This window comes from Trichechus manatus, unplaced genomic scaffold (genome assembly GCF_000243295.1).
Source record: "Trichechus manatus latirostris isolate Lorelei unplaced genomic scaffold, TriManLat1.0 scaffold00029, whole genome shotgun sequence".
In the NCBI taxonomy this organism is placed as follows: Eukaryota; Metazoa; Chordata; class Mammalia; order Sirenia; family Trichechidae; genus Trichechus; species Trichechus manatus.
Window position 1 is genome coordinate 2,810,263 of NW_004443965.1, and position 21,941 is coordinate 2,832,203.

Here is a 21,941-nt window from a genome sequence, read left to right on the forward strand (position 1 = left end):
GCACTTAAGCACTGTACCTCCAGGGCTCCCTAGACAGCTAAGTGAGCACAAAACACGTTAGGGACCAGCCACACATATAGGAAGCTCTCGGAAAGGAACACGTTTTCACACTGGGCTGAGGGCTTGTGATCAGCCTGTGAAGGTATATCTTAGGTAAAATTTGAGTTTGCTGAGACAACTGGTCTACAGTCTGAAACAAAATACCGTAAGCTACTTTCTTTTGGAGGTAATAATAAAACCCGCTGCTGTCAAGTTGATTCTGACTCATAGTGACCCTATAGGACAGAGTAGAACTGCCCCATAGGGTTTCCAAGGAGCGCCTTGGTGGATTTGAAATGCCGACCTTTTGGTTAGCAGCTATAGCTCTTAACCACTGCACCACCAGAGTTTCCCTTGGAGGTGATAATAGAGAATAAGATAAAAGGGAATGTTTGTGTTTGTATTTGTTGGTAGTATAGGAATAGGAAAATTAGATATTTCCTGTAGGATGAAGATCTTCCATCTGCAAACTATCATTAATGATGACCCTTCAAATGAAACAAAAAACTAAAGAATGTTGAGGATGATCATTCCTTCAAAACTTTTTTCTCCTACAGTAGGTTGGCATTAACAAGTCAAATATCAACTTAGGTGTGTTTTTATTCTTTTGGGGGTAACTGAGGGTTGGTGATTTTACATTAAATCCAAAAGCAAACTTGTTGATTTCGGTTTATAATTTCTATTCATTTAACGTTGCTAGATATGTTAGCAAGGAGCCCTGGTGGCGCAGTGGTTAAGTGCTTGGCTGCTAACTGAAAGGTCGATGCTTTGAACGCACTAACCACTCTGCAGAAGGATGTGGCAGTCTGTTTCCATAAAGATTTGTAGCCTTGGAAACTGTATGCGGCAGTTCTGCTCTGTCCTGTAAAGTTGCTATGAGTCAGAATCGACTCAGTGGCACACAACAACAGATAGATTAGCTTGTTCCAATCAGAGTTGATTACAATCTTCAGAAGTCTGCAGAAGTGGTAAAAACTAAACATCAAAAAAGAGGCAGACATTGGTAACAGTGATGGTATCACAGAAAACCGGTTTGTTGAGGTAGCTTCATGTGATAATAGTAGTATTTGAATTTTGTGGTGTTTCTTTAGAGCCTCCTCCAGCTCAAGCTATTAAATTTTTGACAGTGTTTCATAAACTCAGACATTTTAACCCTTTTAAAACCAAATATAAATGCTTAAATGTATAGCCACGAAGCGGAGTGGGTGCATGGGATCTCTGCACTATTTTTGCAACTTCCTATGAGTCTATAGTTGTTTTAAAATAAGTTTCTTTTTAAAAAGTAAATTCAGTAAAATCAGTTTATAATTAACTACATACATTATGATTTAAAATGTAATGTTGCAAGCACTGTATATATAAAGTAAATATAATTTCATTCTTGAATTTAAAGGGGGAAAAAACTCCTCAGGTTTATCACAAATGCTTATCTCAAAATCTGTTTTGCCTTATCAGAAAAGAAAAACAGCAATATAAAAGCAAGAACTCTTCCCCTACAAAGTATCAAACATTGTCTCGTTTCTGTTTCTAATTAGATTTCTTTTTTCCCAATGGTACATGGGTTTACTTTTGAGGAAGAAGAAATTTTGAAAAAGTTCTTCTGTCTCCTTGTGATAGTCCTCTGCCTTGTGCTTGTTTTCTCTCTAGATGTATAGTGTGGCGAGACATTCACTAGGACCAGGCTTTAGTGAAGAAGGTGGACATGTCTGTGGGCTTTTTGATTTAATAATGGACTTTGCCATAATTTGGTTATATTTATTATTGAAATCTTGAGCAGAGCCTTAACTGTGAGAAAGCATGTGTTTGCTTCTGCAAATAAGCATTGTTTGAGGTGCGCACACCAAGGAGGATGAGGAAAATCTAGCAACAGAGTATGATTTAGGCCGTGATAATAGTCTTTTGTATGTGTTCTTGGCATTAAGAATTAATTTTTGCCTTTTCTCTTGTTCAGCTTTGTGGAATTTACATTTATTTTTCAATGATTATTAAGAAATTTGTTGTTAGTTACATGAAATCACAGGTCTGTAATCCATTATTCTCAAAGGTTTAATTGAAGTTTCATTAGATTTTCAAAATGCCGATTTTCACAGAGATGTAAAGATAGAGTTTGTTTGTTTGTTTTGTTTTAAGGCTTCACAAAATAATTTAACCCAAAACTCCTGTCAGGATAAAGTGTTTGCCTAGGGCCCAGGTTATCTGCCCTGGACTTAATGCTATTTGTGATTGAGGTGAAGTATTCCAGCAATTAGAAGGGTACAAAAATTATTTGTTCCAGTCGAGTATGCCATAGATTTCTCATGAGCATTAACATTCCTGAACAATGATAGAAGAAAATTGAAAGGGTTTCTTAGAGTTGGAGGTTTGCGAGTAGAGACAGGGATGTTTATTTAGAGTATTCAAAGCAAAAGAAACCAGTTTCCTTTTGTTTAAAAAAAAAAAAAAAAAAGGAACGTAAGAAAAACAAGTCTTTTTCTATCTTTATTATTAATTTGAAAGATTTTTAAAAACCATCTTTTAGTTCCTTAGAGAAGCAGTTACTAAAGGTGTGTTTTGGCAGAAAAAATATTATGTGAATAGGGAGTTCTGGGACCATGTAAATTTGGGAAATGCTTGGGTTAGACAAAGATACTTTACTGTAGAGTTTTCTGAACCTTTGATATGCTAATATACAGTTTAAATCTCCAAGCAGGCTCTCTATTTTATATATCATTTCCCTAATTTATTTTAATGCTGATCTCTTTTTTTAAAGTAGGCATCTGTGGGATTTGTGTTCTGAGAAATACACTTAGGGAAATGCTGCCTTACTGTGCTTTTGTTTGCACTCACTGCAAAAGTTTCCTGTTCTGATGTCTCTGTAGTGAGCAGTGATAACACAGGGACATGTTGGACTCCCTTGGGCCCTGGAGCTGAGAGAGGGGTGGCTGCAGGTGTAAATAGGTTGTGTTATTTAGGTGCCTGTGGGGCTCCTGCTCGGTCCAGCCCCTCTCCCTAGAACCCCAGTCAGCCCGGAACAGCTGTGCAGGTATCTGAACTAGTAGTTTCAGAGGACTAACCAGTTCTCAGGCATTCATGAGACAAGTATGAAACCAACTTGGAATTCCAGAACAATTTTCCAAGATTTTCTGGCTATACTTTAAAAGAACTGAAAGGCGATAGATGTTTATAGCACTAAAGTCCCATACAGGCCAGTTATGCGATTATATATTCCAGCAATTAAAAAGGGTACGGAAATTGTTCCAGTGGCTAGATACTCACCATTACACTATAATTATATAGTGTCATAGAAAGTTTACAGTGCGTCAGTGACAAAGTGAAGGAAATTTAATATTTTTAAGTTTTTTATTCTATTCCTGAAGACGTGGCGCACGTGCATTTTCTAGGATGAGGTTTCATAGTTTCTTTAAATTCTCAGCGGTATCTATATTCTAAAAAATTTAAACTTCACTAGACCTCCAAATTTGAGGAGGCTAAGTATGTTTGATTTCATTTCAAAGTATAAAACCCGATCACTGATCAGGCATAAGGATGTTTTTGCCTGTTTTTTACAGTATGTACACTTGTATATTTGGAACTCTGTGTTTGAAAGGCGCTATGGTGGAACAATGGTTAAGGTCTCAGCTGGTAACTGAAAGGTTGGTGGTTCGTACTCACCAGTGGCTCCGCAGGAGAAAGACCTGGCGATCTCTACATCCTAGGAAACCCTATGGGGCAGTTCTCACTATGAGTCGGAATTGAGTTGACGGCACATGACAACATCTGTGTTTGATAAGAGAGCTTGTCCTGGGGTTTCAGTTGTGGTGTAATGGTAAGCATCTAGCCACATGAAAAGCAGTTGGATCTTTGTTCTTTCAGTTTTCCTCCTGCAAATTCAGAGAAAAGCCTTTTAATCATTTAGTTTACATATCCCAGATCCTTGGAAATGAAGAAAAATGACTTGCCAGGGTTTGTCCCTCAGGTGTCAGCGAGTAATGTGCTGTAGAGAAGGTCGTGCTGGCAATTCTTTCTTTGGACCTTTAGCTGCTTCTGAGATCCTGGCATCTTTATCTCTTGGAGAAGGAGGGGTGTACTCAAGTTTTTAAATTAAATGAATAAAGATTAGTTTTATTTCTGTTTTGACTCCATTTTTTATTTTGTAAAATAGGAAGCAGTGTCTTTAAATTTTTGTATTCATTCTGAAGTGGAAATTGGAGATGTTTGTAATGTAACTTTAGCTTCTTAGAAGATTCACAGTAAAGAAGACAAGAAGTAATACGTGTATGCACATCGCTTCTGTTTCACCAAGCCTATTTTTGACTGGTAAAAAAAAGTTTAACAGCTGTTCTAGTGCACAAATACTATAGTTTCATTATAGTAAGTCAGCAATCTTAAAATAATCATTGTTGGCCATAATTTCAATATTCTAGCCTTGTGTCATGTAAATATATTTTACTCAGAGACTATGTGTAAGTAACCACAAGTGATGATGATTAATGTTGTAAAGAATTTATTCTGATAAATGAGAAACTGAATATAATGTCAAAATAGCTATTTTCTCAATAAAATCTCAAATTGCCTGAATGTTTATAGATTCCTGATTTAATGTTATGTGTTCCTTGAGGTGAATGTTTTCATTGGCAAGAATTTTTTTGGTGGTTGGAAATAGTTATTCAGTGCTGGGACTGAGCTAGAGACAAAGTTCTGTTTACGTCCGTTCTTTCTGTTATGCATTGATACCACCTGTGCCTTGTGGGAGCCCATGCTAAAAGAGTTTAGAGGCCGGCTGTCTCGGCCATTTGGGAGAAAGACCTGGTGATCTACTTCTGAAAAAACCAGGCATTCAAAACCGAATGGAACACAGTTCTATTCTGATGCACATAAGGTGGCTATGAGTCAGGACTGACTGGATGGCAACTAGTTTTTGGTTTCTCTAGGCCACTAACTCGTATATGACCTCTGACAGCTTACACAACTTTTTAGGGCAACATGTTTTACATCCTTTAGGCTCTATACATTGCCTTTGAATTTTCCCTCGGGCCCAACCAGACAGTCCGGTGATGTTCTGTTTAATTGAATGAAAATCATACACTGAGAAAATGTAATTTTAACTAGGAAAGAAGATATTCATGTTCTTTGCTGCCTTGTTTATGGCATAGGGATATAGGGGTATAGAGAGCCCTGTTTTATAGCTGTGAGTCACCTAATGCCTGAGGTGCCCTGAGGCCGTGGATGTCTTTCCTCGTAGATTTTTTTAAAATTTTAATTGAAGTTAATTTATATATAGTGAAATGCATAGACTTTTCCAAATAGAACTGTTCTGGTATGTATTTCTCTTACATGAGAAGCCAGCTGCATCTTTGTTGATACTTTTATCTCCAAAGAACACAAATCTTAATTACGGATGAGCTTTGGGTTCCAGATAAAGGGTCCTTGGGTGGACTGAGGTGGTTAGCAATGATCACTTGCTTTCTTCAACAGAAAGAAAAGAAATGGGATGATAGAATAATGGAATTTTTTGAGGAGAGGCAAACCAACAAAACCCCATTGTCTCCGAGTCAATTCCGACTCATGCCGACCCCACGTGTTACAGAGTAGAATCCTCCATGGGGTTTTCTTGGCTGTAATCTTTACACAGGCAGATCCCCAGGCCTTCCTTCAGAGGTGCTGCTGGGTAGGTTCAAACTGCCAACCTGTAGGTTAGTAGTCCAGTGCAAATTGTTTGCGCCACCCTGGGGACCATAGATAGGTAGCGTCAAAATCAAAGCTGAGAGACATACGACAAAGAATTTGCAGGTTGTGGTTCTTAATTGTTACCTAGAAGCCAAGTTGCTTGACCTGGACCTAGGACTGTTGTGGGTGCTTTAAAACTCTTGGGTGACTGTTGAGTATGATGTCCGTTAGTGGATGGTAGCCTGCAATACGAACAGAACTTTCTTTTCTTTGCCACAAATAGCAGCTATTGGTAGGCAAACTCCTAGGTGGATCTCCATAGGAGAAAGATTGAGAGGAAGGGGAACCAGGAAGATCACCAAGGGCTGCACATATGTTTGAGATAAGTGTGTAAAGGAACAAGAAGGAAATGGCGGTGGAGAAATGTAAGGATTTGTGTTAAGATCACCTTGTAATTAAGTGCCTAGTAGTAGAACAAAGGAGGAACTGACAATAGCTTCAGGAGAAAGAATGACAAACCATAGTCCATCTTCTCCAGGTACATTAGTCAGCCCCCTGGAATGCTTGAGACATCTGTGATTAAGAAATGAAGACAGCTGTGCATCATCAAAGACATTTGTAATTTCTAACGCAGACAACTTGGGGCTCCAAAAATTGTGCTTTTCCAAGTGGGAGAAAAGCTATTATATTTATCCTGCTTTTTGATTAAGGAAGTGAAAATAATAGGACAGTTTTAACATTTACAAATACAATTAAGGAAGGATTCATTCCTTAGATCATAGTTTAGGGAAGGTGGTCCTCTCAAGAATTCACATTTTTAAAAAAATTCAGTCTTTCGCTGCAGAAAAAGCATGATACTTTGCAAATACCACCTTAAAACAGATTTCAGTTTTATTTTAAATGCAAGAAGCAAACTGACTTATTTGAAGACTATCAGATTGTGCCTGTTCTGGTATGTGTGGTCCCAATTTTCCCCATGAGAGAGGAAATTCTTTTTCATTAAATGAACATGACGTACATTTTGTATCCCATATAACGTCCAATTCACAGGGTGACAACTGCTAAAATGGTTTTTAAAAGGTGGGGGAATATAGAAGAGATAGAAATTAAGAGGAAAAAGAACCAAAGAAAAAGGAGCAGGTAAGGACTATATACATGTAATAGTTCAGGACATTTACACCACTAAGGAAGTGTCAAAAACACATAGGACTCCAGGGAATATAAAGTTGTGCAATCTTCCTGAGAAACAATTTAATAATAAACAACAAGCACCGTTAAAAGAGGAACCACCCTTCATGTCCATCAGGAAGTGGAATAAATAAATTATGCCAAATCCATACAATGAAATTGCACATAGCTGTTAAAAGTCATGTAAAATAGGTAATGACTTACAAAAATTTTCTGAACAATAAGTGAAAATGAATATTACAGAATTGCAAATTACAGGATCACAAAATATACAGGATTGTGTGTGTGTGTGTGAATGTGTAGAAAATAGACTGGAAGAACAGATAGTAGTATGCTAACAGGTTATTCATAAGTGCTGGCATGAAGGTCTTTCTATTGGTATCTTCTCAATTTTAGTAATTAAAAAAATAATGCATAAAAATATTCATGCACCCAGATCTAGTTACTCTACCACATGGCAATAAACTGCAATTCTGACTAAGAATCAAGTAACTTGCTCAAAATAACTGATGTGGCATATTAAGTCTCTCTAACTCCAAAATCCATTTTCTTTCTGCATCCCATTCATCTTCATCCCCATATCCTTGATTATAGCATATCTAGAGTAATTCTTTGATGGCCCTTCTAGGTCCAATGTCTGCTTATGACAAAGTTTACTTTCTATCCCCAAGATGGCTTACTTTTTTCCTAAAATCTCTGACACTCTTAAACTGTCTTAAGCAACCCTTCCTTATTTCAAAGCCTGCTGGTAGGTCATCCCAGTTTTCATCATCTGCTTTTGTTCTGTAAAACCTGACCAAGGCTTACAACGTCTTCAGCATCTCTCTCAATAAGGGACTATTGGTATTTAGGTTTAGACAATTCTTTGTTGGCAGGGCCATCCTGGACTTGGCAAGCTAAATGCATATAGGACTTCACTGTGACAACCTAAAGTGTCACCACACATTTCCAAATATACTCAAGGGTGGGCAGTTGAGAACCACTCTGTGAGGGGCCCAGGCTAACCCTCCAGTCTATCTCATCTTTCTCTACTCTCCTGCTCTTTGATTCCATTCTGGCCACACTGGCCTCCTTGCTGCTCTTCTTTTGGGGAGGGGTGGGGAGAGAGGAGAGGGAGTCCTTGGGTGGTGCAAACAGTTAATGAAATGGGCTAACAGAAAGGCTGGAGGTTTGAGTCCACCCAGAGGCACATTGGAAGAAAGGCCTGGTGATCTACTTCTGAAAAATCAGTCATTGAAAACCCTATGGAGCACAGTTCTACTCTGACACACATGGGGTCACCATGAGTTGAAGTTGACTCACTGGCAACTTTTTTTTCAAAGGGGGGCTAAGGCGGTCCTGTCACCTGTACAAGTCCCTGTATTAAATTCCCTTTTTAAGTACTTAATTGGTTTTTGGTCCCTTTTTAACTGATTCAACTTCTCCCAACTGAACTAATCAATGAAACCAGTCGCTGATTCCCCATGCTCCTCTACTACAGGATCTAAGGATCTTGAATGGTCTGAACAAAAAACTACATCTAAACTAAAAACTGCACTGCCCTTTGTCTTCCATCCTTTGGGAAGTCATCTGTAAGCAATGTGGATGACAAGTCATTGGCACCATACTGCAATTATGTACACCTCCCTAATATTTTGAGTTCCTTGAGGGCAGGCTCTATAACTTTCTCTTTGTATTCCCCCAAAATGACATAGTATCTGGAAATCATAGACACTCACTACCCCTACAACAGCCTTCTCGCTAAGAGATTATGGAGGTGGTGATTTAGTGATGTGGGCATCTGGAGGCTTCCACGTAGGAGCAGTAGACTGAGAGAGGGATGTTGTAGAGCTTGGCATGAATGCAGTTTGCATGGCTCCCAAACTACAGAGACTGGATGAGCCCATCTAAGTTTGCTTAAATTTCCATTAAGCCAGACACTTCCTTTGTTGTTGTTAGGTGCCGTTGAGTCAGTTCCAACTCATAGCTACCTTATGTATAACAGAACGAAACACTGCCCGGTCCTGTGCCATCCTCAGAATCTTTGCTGTTTGAGCCCATCGTTGCAGCCACCGTGTCAATCCATCTCATTGAGGATCTTCCTCTTTTTCACTGACCCTCTACTTTACCAAGCATGATGTCCTTCTCCAGGGACTGGTCCCTCCTGATAACATGTCCAAAATATGTGAGACAAAGTCTCACCGCCCTTGCTTTTAAGGAGCATTCTTGCTGTACTTCTTCCAAGACAGATTTGTTTGTTCTGGCAGTCCATGGTATATTCAGTATTCTTCACCAACACCATAATTCAAAGGCATCAGTTCTTCTTCAGTCTTCCTTATTCATTGTCCAGCTTTTGCATGCATATGAGTCCTATGTAGGAGCGCCTATATTATTGCATCCTTATCAGCTTTGAGTGTTAGTTTTCTCTCTGCCAACTTGATAGGTAAAAAATAGTATTTTATTTATTTGCAATAAAAATAAATTGTATTTTTTGGACAACTTGTTAGTTGCCATCAAGTCTATTTAGACTTATGGCAACCCCATGGGTGCAGAGTAGAACTACTCCATAGAGTTTTCCAGGCTGTGACCTTTTGGAGCAGATTGCCAGGTCTGTCTTCCAGGGTGCCTCTGGGTGAGTTTGAACAGCTGATCTTTCAGTTAGTAGTCGAACCCTTGACCATTTGCACTACTGGGGACTCACCAATATGTCATTTGTATTTCTTTTGTAAATTGTCTATTCATATTCTGTATAAAAGGCAAACTAACGTTTCTTTTCTCGGCGGTAAAATGGGTTTCCATGGGGTCTGAATAGGATAACATATATTGCAGGTGCTCAATAACTATTTTTTTTCCTTATCTTCATGTTGTTTCCCAGATTAAGAGCTTGGAATCCACTCGACCAAAAGGGGTTTGGTTTTTTTTAAGAGAATCGAGACACTCTTTTCTTCATTGTATGCTGGCACTTAGCACAGTTTTTGAGGAAGGGAGAACAGATAGGATTTAAAAACATTTTGAATACATCAGGAAAAGGAGTGAGAAACCTTGAAGCCAAGATCCAAAAAATGAGCAGTGGGAAAATGGGTGGGTTCCTTCTAACCTTATTACAGTAAAACCTGGGAAAGCCAGGACCTGTGTCAGGTGGAAACCTGTCAGAGAAAGAAAGCTCAAGATAGTTTCCACTGAATAAAGAGCGATAGAAAAGTGGTAAGACTGCACTCCGTCAAAGGCGGAAAACTTTCAAGACCCAGAAAAAGAAGACAGTTCTGTAGAGTTCTGGCTCTCACTGGTTTCACTGTATTAAAATGGAAGAATTTGAGTTATGTTCCTAACCCTGGTGGCGTAGTCGTTAAGAGCTACGGCTGCTAACCAAAAGGTCAGCAGTTCAAATCCACCAGGAGCTCCTTGGAAACTCTGTGGGGCAGTTCTACTCTGTTCTATAGGGTTGCTATGAGATGGAATCGACCTGATGGCAACGGGTTTAGTTTTGGTTTTTGGTTCCTAAAACTCTCCTAAGAAATGATTTTGTAAAGTCTGAAGTGGCTAAAGGATATTTAATAAAGTAACACCTATATTCAAGGCTGTATCTAGCCTTGAAAAGTTGGGTAAATTTTTTTTTTTTTTTTTGTAAGCTAAAGAGTATTTTCAGTGTATTAGGAAAGGTGGCTGCTTAAAGGAATTAATAATTAATTGTTTTGTAAACCAAATAGTAACTTAATTTCTAAAATTATTAATACTGATTTTCATATATTAGATTTACCTAGACTAGGAATATGTATGCATGTAATAATGATAATATAATCATATAAAAAATAGTATTAAGTTAAAGCCAACTCAGAGCAGTGGTACGTCAAATTGAGGGGCGAGAATTGGTGTCGTCTTGTTTTATTCAAAATGTGTTGTGATTGTGGGGGAGGTGAAGTCATTGGTTTGTTAATGAGATTTGCAGATGGCTTTAAATTGAGAGGTATTGTAAACAGCAGGAATGACAGAGAAATGATACAAGAGGAGCTGGAAAGGTTAGGAACATGGACAGGAAATCAAATGATTCAGCCTGGAGTAATGCAAGCCAATCTGACATCTGGGGCCAAATAAGAAGAAATAGAGATACGCCATGAAAGAGAAAAACACGGAAAATAGTCATCCCAAAGCAGGTTGGATTGCAGGGGGGACTAGAGAAAAACAAGAGAGAGGAAGGGAGCCGCAACTAATGGTTGCTGAATACCTACTATGTGCCAAGTACTACAGTTTGACACTTTACATATTGACTTCTTTTTGACCAAGGTTAAGCCATTTAGTGCTGTGTAAGAAATAAGAGTTTTTGAGGATTAATTATGTACAAGAGCTCAGTACTAACTGGAACAAAAGCTCAGCTGCCCTCTAACTGATCCTAATACAGGTCATTGTGGACATGGCCTGGGCTCTCCATAAAATCTCCAGTGGGAGAGATCACTTGCCACATTCCTGCTTGGGCATTTCTCATTCAGTGGGTATTTCTACTTGGAGCAGCTTCTTCCAGGCTTCTTCCTAGGTGCCAGCAGCACTGTGGGACCCACACAAACTGGCAAGGTTATCTCTGAGTCCAGCTTAGGCAAAAATAAGACCTAGGTTTCATGATGTTTGCCCTTTGAGGTGGCCTGTCCCTTCCAGCCGTGCCCTTCTCCCTCTCTCTTCCAGTGCCCTCCTGCTAACTTCTACTAACAAAGCTCCCATCCTAGCCCTTTGCTTGGGCTTCCTACCATCCCTTATCCTTCTTCTCACTTGCTGTAAAAGTGTGGTGATCATTTGTATTTCCTCTCAGTGTCAATCAATAGAGTAGTTTTATGGATGTTATTGGCTTAATTCAGAAATATGCAGCTTTTAAAAAATATCTTTATTTTGTTGTTGTTGAGAATATGCACAGCAAAACATACGCCAATGTAACCGTTCCTACATGTACTATTTAATGACATTGATTATACTCTTCAAGTTGTGCAACTATTCTCACCCTCCTTTTCTGAGTTGTTCCTCCATTGTTAACATAAATTCACTGCCCCCTAAGGTTCCTATCTAATCTTTCAAGTTGCTGTTTGCTGTTGTCAGTTTGATTCCGTATAAATAGATTTTAAAAGAGCTTAATGCTCAAGGCAGACATGTTTTGCTAGTTAAGCTAAACCATTGCTGGTTGTAAGTAGACTTCAGGGCATATTTTTGGTTTAAGGTTTAAAGATTATCTCAGGGCAGTAGTTTCAGGAAGTCTGGAGTCCGTGAGAATGTGAAATTCTGTTCTGCAGTTTTCCCGTTTTGATCAGGAATCTTCTATAGAATCTTCGATCAAATGTTCAGTTATCATAACTGGGCACTATCCAGTTCTGGTCTCATGGCAAAGGAGGCAGTTGTTCATGGAGGCAATTAGCCACACATTTCATATCCTGCTTCTGTTCCTGATGCTGCTTCTTCCTGTGTTGCTCTAGGTGAATAGAGACCAGTTGTGCCTTGGATGGCCCCTTGCAGGGTTTTAAGACCCCAGGCACTACACAACAAACTAGGGTTAGAACAGAAGCACTAAACAAGTTATTAGGCCAATTAACTGGGATGTCCCATGAAACCATAACCTTAAACCTCCAAACCAAGAAACCAAATCCCAAGAGGATTTTAATTGTACATAAGCAGCCTCAGCAGCTACTCCTTTTTTTTCTATCACAATTTTTGCCAATTCAACTTTTTACAGTGTTCTTATTGACAGCAATCACAATAATTGGCTGTGCATCCCTACCCTTAATCAATGTGATTTTTCCATCACCGTTAACCTCCCCCTTTCCCCCTCTCTCCCACCCCTGGTAACCACTAATAAACTTCCTTCTCTATACACTTGCCTTTCCTTGTCTTTTTTCTATAAGTGAGGTCATAGAATATTTGTCCTTTTGTGACTGAGTTATTTCACTCAGCATAATGTCTTCCAGCTCCATTCATATTGTAGCATGAATCAAGACTTCATTTCTCCTGCTGGCTGAGAAGTCTTCCATTATATGTATGCACCACGTTTTGTTTATCCATTTACCTGTTGATAGGCCTTTAGGTTGTTTCCACCTTTTGGCTATTGTGAATAGTGAATAGTGCTTCAATGAACATTGCTGTCAGGTTTTTTGTTTGTTTTTAATGGAGTCACTACTCATTTTTCCAGTTACAAGGGCTTAAGGAATTGGGTTACAATGAGGACCCCATGGGGATGAGGAGGAAGAAGACCAAAGGATTCTAAGTAGGAAAGACCCTGAGTAGACATTGTTGATTGTATCCATTCCCCTCCATGAAGAGAAGACCCAAACACTGATATAGAGAATACATGGAAGGAGTTAGCTGGAAGCGAGAGGTGTCAAAGACATCTCACTTGTAGTTCCAGTTCTAGCTTGTAAGATATGTTGATGGCTCAGGTGTTACCTGTTCCCAATAATATTTGCATTGTAACAGAAACCCCCCATGTCTAAAGCCTAAAAAATTCATTCATTAATTTAACAAATATTTACTGAGTGCCTCCTGTGTTTCCAGGTATTATTCTTGGTGCTTGGGATAGATCAGTGAACAAAACAGACAAATATCTTTACTCTTGTGGTGCTGCCATTCCAGCAGGGGGAGAGAGACAATTAATAATGAACCTAATAAATGAGAAAGTTATATAACATAGTAGCAAGTGGTAAGTGCTACAGAAAAAGAAAAAAGCAGAATAAAGGGGATGGGTGTGCTGAAGTTGGGGGCAAGTTGCAATATTAAATCTGACAGGATAGACCTCATTGCAAAGATAACATCTGAACAAAGACTTGAAAGAAGTATGATGTCAATCTCCTAGATGTTAGCAAAGAACATCCGAGGCAGAGGGCACAGCTAGAGGAAAGGCCCTAAGGCAGGACCTGTCTGGCATATCTGAGAAACGGCAAGGAGGCAAGGGTCTCTGGAGTAGAGTAGCAAGGGGGCAGGTAGGAGATGACGTCATTAAGCTAAGGGATGGGGAGCAGGCCAGATAAGATATTAATTGGCATTTGTAAGGCTTTGGTTTTTATGCTGAGCCATTGCAAAGTTTTGAGTAAAGAAGTGAGAGACTGAGTATACAAATGGACAATAGCCAGACCATAAATAAAAATACAGCTCTGACCCACAACCTCTGCAGCAACCAGTCCTGGAATCCAAACCACAATCTCCGTAGCAATCATCCCAAAATGGCAAGGACTTGATCACTAACTGCCAGGTTCCTTAATTTTTGCCTCTGTTTCCAATTTAGGACCAACCAGAGAAAGCCAAATATGCTCCCCTAACCAATTACACAGGATGCCCCACTATTAGTTAGCCTGCCTCCCACTTCTCTATGCCAACAAACTCCAATCAGGAAATACCTGAAGCCTTTCCTTTTTTTCCAAGGAGCATTGGTGGCACAGTGGTTAAAGTGCTTGGCTGCTAACCAAAAGGTCAATGGTTTGAACCACTAGCCACTCCGTGGGAGAAAGATGTGGTACTCTGCTTCTGTAAAGATTACAGCCTTGGAAACCTTATGGGGCAGTTCTACTCTGTCGTGTAGGGTCACTATGAATCAGAATTGACTCAATGGCAATGGGTTTTTCCTTTTTTCCACTATAAAACTTTCACACTCCCCTGCTTCCTCTGATTCTCTGCCAGACACAACTGATGGTTGATGACTCCCTTGCTATACCAAAACCAAAACAAACCAATTGTCGTCAAGCCCATCCATTCCGACTCATAGTGACCCTATATGACAGAGTAGAACTGCCCCATAGGGTTTCCGAGCAGTGGCTGGTGAATTTGAACTGCCAACATTCTGATTAGCAGCCGTAGCTCTTAACCACTACTCCACCAGGGCTCCAAGCTCTAAAGAGCCTTTGTTTGTTCTCATTTGGGTGGTCTTTGTTTATTTCCCCAAAAATAAGATCATTGACTTAATTTTTAAAAGGATTGCTTGAGTTACGGAGCTGAGCATAGATGTAGGGGGACAAGGGATAAATAGGAAGATTAGTTGGGAGTATATTATAGTAACTCAGCTGAGAGATGGTGGTGGCTCAGATGGATCAGGATGTTAGCAGTGGAAGCGTTAAGAAGAGATTAGATTCTGGATGTATTTTGCAGATACTATCAATAAGAACTCCTGGCTGATTAGATGTGGGCTATGAGAAAAGAGATAAGTCAAGGATGACTTCAAGATTTTTGGCATGAGCACTGGATGGATTGAGTTGCCATAGACTGAGATGGGGAAGGTTGTGAAAAGAACAGTTTTTTAAATGAGTTCTGTTTTTGACATGTTGAGTTTGTGATATTAAATAGCCAGTGGAGATGTTGAGTAAGCACTTGGGTATATAAGTCTGAAATTCAGAAGATACAAATTTGGAGATACAAATTGAAGAGTCATCAGGATAAAGATGTTATTTAAAGCCATGAGACTGGATGAGATCATTAGGGGATTAAGTGTATCTACAGAAGAGGACCAAGAACTGAGCCCTGGAACATTCTAAACTCTAAGAGATCATGGAGACAGCCAGCAAGAAAGGCTGAGGCCAATGAGGCAGGAGGAAAATCAAAAGTATGTGGTGTCCTTGAAGCCAAACCAAGAATGTGTGTCGAGGAAGAAGGAGTGTTCAACTGCACTGAATGCAGCTGACGGGCCATGTAAGGGAGAACTGAGACTTGGCCACTGGTTTTAGCAAAATGAGGTCATTGATGACCTTGAGGAGCAGTTTCAGTGGCGTGGTGGGGCACAAGCCTGACAGGAATAGGTTTAAGAGACTAGGGAGAGAGGAACTGAGAAGCAAAAGAAGAAATGAATGATTAATATGATAATTGTAAACAGCATGATAGGGCTGGAGAAGATCTCTAGAGGTAAAAATGCTTTCTCCTGGTTCCTTGAGCTCCCCTCAAGGAGGCAGCCACCTATTTATTTATGTATATTTTATGTATCGCTGAAGGAGCCCTGCGGGAGCCATGGTTGCGTGCTCAGCTGCTAACTGAAAGGTCAGCAGTTTGAAACCACCAGCTGCTCCATGGGAGAAAAGATCTGGTGATCGGCTCATGTAAGGATTACACCTTAGGAAACCCTATGGGACCATTCTACTCTGTCACGTGGGTCGCTATGAATCAGAATTGACTCGACTGTACACAACAACAACTTGTATAGCTGGAAAGAAAGTCAGTGTGCAGCCAGGAGTGTTCAGCTAGTTAATTACGAATTCTTTCCCATTAACAGAGACCCAAATGAGGTTTAACAGAATTTATTAAGGGACTTCTTATTTACTGCAAAAATATTGCTATTTGAAGCATGGGCTTTCTCTCATCATGATGAGCTAAATTACTTGATTTTGTAAATAAAGTCTAGCAGGTTAATACTTTTATGTCACTTAGCTGAGCCAGATGATGCAGAGATCAAATCAATCACTGGGGTATATTCTTTGTGGAGGACTTCAGCTTCTGTGGTTTAGATAAAAGAATTTCTTTCCTCTACCCAGTTCAGGAGCCCAGAGAACTAAGCCCAAATGAAGTAAGTATGCTTCTTTATTTTCCATTGGAACTACTTAATGACTGGGCACACTCATCAGGGGACAGGCTGGGAACATATTTGAAAATTAAAGCTTTATCTCTATAGTAAGAATTGAGGATGCTGTGGGAAGCATCAGGAAATATCTAGTTAGGAAAAATGCAATGTTTTAAAATCACAGAATATTTAGTCTGAAAACAAACCAGAAGACTTGGTGTCATCCCCTCTCTCACCCTCTATGTGTAGTCAACCACCAAGTCCCATCTATTCCTCAGATGGTCATCTGAACCGACTCCATCCCTACTTTCCTGGTTTATGCTTGTCATTTCTATCCTGAACCACTGCTGCAGACACCCCATTGGTCTCCCACCTTCCAGTTTTGCCGCTTTCCAATCCATTCTCCACTGTTCAAGAATGATTTTTCTCAAATGCAAAATATTCATGCCTCGCCCTTGCTTAACACCTTCTAATGACTCCTCTTTGTCCTCAAGTCCAAGCTCCTTAGCACTACTTACAAGTCATTTCATCATTTGGTTCTAGTTTAACTCTCCCCCAACCTCTGTCCTCACCATTGAAGATCCAGCCACCAAAAACACCTAATTCTGCAAATGTTTTTTTTTTTTTTAAGTCTTTGGATGAAGAGGTTCCAATGAGTAATAGGAAATGTCACAAAATCAATTAAACATGACTAAGCAAAGAATTAGGAGCCCTGGTGGTGCAGTGTTCAAGTGCTCGGCTGCTAACCAAAAGGTCAGCAGTTCAAACCCACCAGCCGCTCTGAGGGAGAAAGACGTGGCAGTCTGCTTCTGTAAAGATTTACAGCCTTGGAAACCTGTGGGGCAGTTCTACTCTGTCCTATAGGATCACTGTGAGTTGAAATTGACTCAGATGGCAATGAGTTTGTTTCTTTTTTTTTTTTTGATTAAGCAAAGAATTAGATTTTTAAGTCCCATTAAAATAGAAATAGGTGTCCTTTGTTTCAGTATTCCTTGTATTCAAATTATACTACATGTTTCTATTTCAGCCAGTGTGTGATAACATGTATGCATATACCATTTGTTGGTCTTTCCTTCTCTGCTCAACTTTGAGAACTCTGAGGGCTCAGTCCTTGGCCCTGTTTTCTATTCATGTTGCACACCTTCCCTTATTTGTCTTTTTCGCTCCCTGGGCTTTAAATATTGCCTGTATTTTGAAGTCTCACAGACTGACATCTCCAGCCCAGGTATGTCTTCTGAGATCAGACTCCTATCCAAAGAGAGGTGTCCAAGAGGTATGCAGCAAATGAAAACTTGTATCTAAAGCTGAACTCTGATCCTCATTCCTCCAAAATCTCTTTCCCATCTCAGTGAATGCCACCTGCCTCACTCTGTTGCTGAAAGACCTGGAAGTTCACCCCTCTTTCTTAGTTTGTAAGAAAATCCTCTAATGTGCCAAGTACTGTTGGAAATGTTTTATATATATTAACCTGTTTAATCCTCACAACAAATCTTTGAGGTTAACTACTATTATTATCACTCACTTTATGGATGAGAAAACCAAGGCACAGAGAGGTTAAGTAATTTGCCCAAGGTCACACAGCTTACTAATGGTGAAACTGGGTTTTAACTCAGATGATCTGACTTCAGAGTTCATGTGTTTAACCTCTACATCAACTGTTACTCTTGATACCTCCCTCTGACTCACTCCTACATTCAATTTATCAGAGGTGAAATCAGTTCGATCTCCAAAAATATCCTGAATCAATTGACCTTTTTCCATCACAGTTGCCACCAACCTAGTCTTTTGCTGAGATGATCGTAATAACTCTTTGCAGATCTCCAACGCTACTCTTGTCTTCTCCATTTCCCCTGAGTCCCCACCCCCAGCCGTTCTCCCCAGAGAAGCTAGGTCTTAGCTTAAATGTAATTTCTTTTCTGAGAAGCCTTCCTTGACTCCCAAATCTAAATCACATCCTCCCAGTTATTATTTATCATACCACTGTATTCTTTCTTTACACAGTAAATTTCATAGTTGATAATTATATATTTTTGTGTTTATTTCTTAAAGTCTTTCTTCTCCACTATACAGTAAGCATCATGAGGGCAGAGACTTCATTTGTTTTATTTTCTGTTATCTACCCAGTACCTGGCATACAGCTTAGCACAGAGTAGGCACTTAGTAATATTTGTAAATGGATGGATGGATGAGTGAATGACTAATATTGAATAAGAAGTGATTATATAATTTTTATTTTGTGTGTTAAAATGAAAGTAATGGACTAAGGAGAGGAGACTGCCTGAATTAGTGAAAAATATGCAGTGCGTGATATTTTATAAAACACAGTTTTATTGTTTCAATGAGGGACATTGTGTAATTCTGGTAAGCCTGCTACCCATTGCTTCCTTTCCCACATTCCTTTCTAAGAGACTCTGTCCTCACCCTCACAACCCCTGACTAAGCTCATTGGACCAGGGATAGAAACCAACTCAAGCTGGGCTAATTAGATTCTCCCTGTTCAGAATTTAGGATCAGGAAACTGAGAAACAGATATTTAAGGTAACTGCATTCATTCATCCTTCACATATTTATTGAGCATCTGTAATGAACTGAGCAGTGGGGATATAATGACAAGACACATCTCTCCCTGAAGGCATTTACAGCTCATTGGAGAAAACTGATGTCAATCTGAGAGTGCCATACAGTGTGTTAAATGCTGTGGTAAGGGAGGTACCAAGTACTATAGGAGCACATAGGAAAGGTACCTTATGCAGTCTTAGGAAAGTAGAGAAAGCTGTCTTAGCTGGAAAATAGCTTAATAGATCCAGGAGAGAGTAGGAGTGAGGGGAAAAGGTTTTCTTGGCCGAGGGAATAGCAAATGCAAACAGTGCATTCAGTCTGGTGTGCAAGGGGAGGGGGAAAGTATGCTGAGAGATGAGGGTGGTCTCCATCAGGAAGGCCCTTGTCAGCCTGTGCAGTGTGAGTGCTTTATCCTGAGGGTAATGAGAGTCCTGAATAAGGAATTTCAGCATAGGAATGACACTTTTGGATATGCCCTCTAGAAAGATCTCTCACCCTCATGGGGAGAATGGATTGGATGCAAGTCTACCAGTTAAGAGATTGTTATAGAAATCCAGGCAAGAAATGATGGTGGCAGGAATAAGCTGGTGACAGTGGGGAGAGACAGAGTAGATGGTTAAAGTGATGTTTAGGATGGTGATAGGTGAGGAAGAGAGGGATCAAGGATGATGTCCAGGTGTAAGGCTTAGGCTGGAGGTAGATTGTGGTATCACCCACTGAGACAAGGAAGAGGTTGGGGCTGGTGATGTAGATTTGAGCATTATCTGCATCGAATTAAAGCCTTCGGGGTCAGAATTGCCCAGTGAGTTTGTGTAGAGTGAGAAAAGAAGAGGTCCATGGGGTAAAACCCTGAGTAACTCCATCATTTAAGGAGCTGGGCAAGGAAGAAGAACTGCAAAAGAGATTAAGAAGATGTGGCCAGAAAGCGAGTTGGAGAACCAAGGAAAAATGATGTAATGGAAACCGAGGGATGAGACTTTCCAGAAGGGTCTAGCAAATGTCAGTGCTTTAACAAAAAGACCAAAACACACAAGGAAAACTTCAAATGTAATTAACTGCTTGTGGATTTCTAACATACATGAAAATGTCTCTTAACTAAGGTGATCATTATTCTTAATAGTCTTATTTACAGCGTTCATATGCTTGTCCTTAAGAATGCTAAGGAGTTCCAGGGGGGTACAAACAGTTAATGTGTTTGGCTACTTACTGAAAGGTTGGAGGTTTGAGTCCACTCAGGTGTGCCTTGGAAGAGAGGCCTGGTGATCTACTTCTGAAAAATCAGCCATTGAAAACATTGTGGAGTACAGTTCTACTCACACACATAAGGTCGCTGTGAGTCGGGGGTCAACTCAATGGCAACTGGTTTAAGAACGCTGAGATAAGCTTCCCTGCAGTCCTGCAGCCTAACACTTCTGCAAACGCTCTGAGGGTGGAGTCTGGATTCATGTGGTTTTTTTTTCTGCATTTGGTTTTCAAATGTTATTACATGTCAGCTTGTGAAGTGCACTTGAATGTCAGAGTTGAGAACATGGAAAAAAGTAGACATAAGGAAAATTTATTTTAAGAATGTTTTTCAACTTTAGGGAAAGCATCTAACAGCCCACTAAGTTTAACATTTCATGTGTGCTTATGACCTGTAAAAACCCGCCAGAAACTTACTTGTGAGCAAGAAGAAAAAGATGTTGCCTGTTTGTCATCTCTCAGACCGTCCAATTTCTGAAGGCCACTTCAGCAACCAAAAAAGAACTTTCCTTCGTCCTGTGTCGAAGACTAGAAACATTAGTAACAGGATCCAGGCCTTGAAATGTTCATTAAACAATTAGATGCTGATGCCAGTGGGTAATCACTTTTTTTCCATTTTATTTTCAATGGTTTGAGTGTTCCTAAGAGGATTTCATGGGACTGGATCTGGTATTTTAATCAGAATTTTAGTGTATTTTCAATTTTGGTAACATCTCCCTCCCTTTTACTTAACACCGTGCAATAGACTCTCTTGGGCCTGATTTGTGCTCCTTCTTCTGAACGTTTAGCAATTTAATATACACAGTGGACGTATTCTGAAAAAAAAATTTGCTAGTCTTCTCAGCAGTCATTTGAAAGATTAGGTGTTGTTTAAAAACAAAGCCATACCATTCATCACAATTACAAGGCAGGAACAACAGTGCTCTGCAATGTTTAATTAGAACTTTTCTTTTCAGGATTCTCCTCTTGTTTTCTCAGCCTTAAGAGCACCCTACGCATCTCTGAAGATGATTTTGTGACATACCTCTGCAATTTAAGGTCCTGAAAAACTGAACGATGTTTACTGAATGCTTTGCATTTAGAATGGTTTTACTACATGGTTACTGAAGTGGAAAAGGGAGCACAATAGCTTACGGTCAAGGCTGCCTCTTCTTGAGTCCAGTACAGAAGGTCCGAGTCCAGCCAAATGCCGGGGCTGGAGCATGAGCAGACTTTTCTCTCCTCTTTGTGGACTGACACAAGGGGTGCAAGGATGGGTGACAGAGAGCATGGATCCCAGTCCACAAACACAAGATTTAAGAAAAGCTTGGTTTGTTTTCTATAAACACTTTAATTTGTAATGCTAAAATCTTTTTTTTTAAATTTTTTATAATTGTAGTTTAAATGAAGTTTACATTTCAAGTTAGTCTCCCATACAAAAATTCATACATACATTGTTATGTGACCCTAATTGCTCTCCCCACACTGCGACAGCACACTGCTCCTTTCCACCCCTGTTTCTCCATGTCCATTCAACCAGCTCCTAACCCTCTCTGCCTTCCCATCTCACCTCTGGACAGAAGCTGCCCGTTTAGTCTCTTGTATCAACTTGAGCTAAGAGGCACACTCCTCATGAGTATCACTTTATGTCCCACAGTCCAGTCCAATCCTTGTCTGAAGAGTTGGCTTTGGAAACTGTTTTATTTCTGGGCTGATAGAGAATCCAGGGGCCATGCTTTCTGGGGTCCCTCCAGTTTCAGTCAGACCATTAAGCCTGGTATTCTTACTAGAATTTGAGTTCTGCACC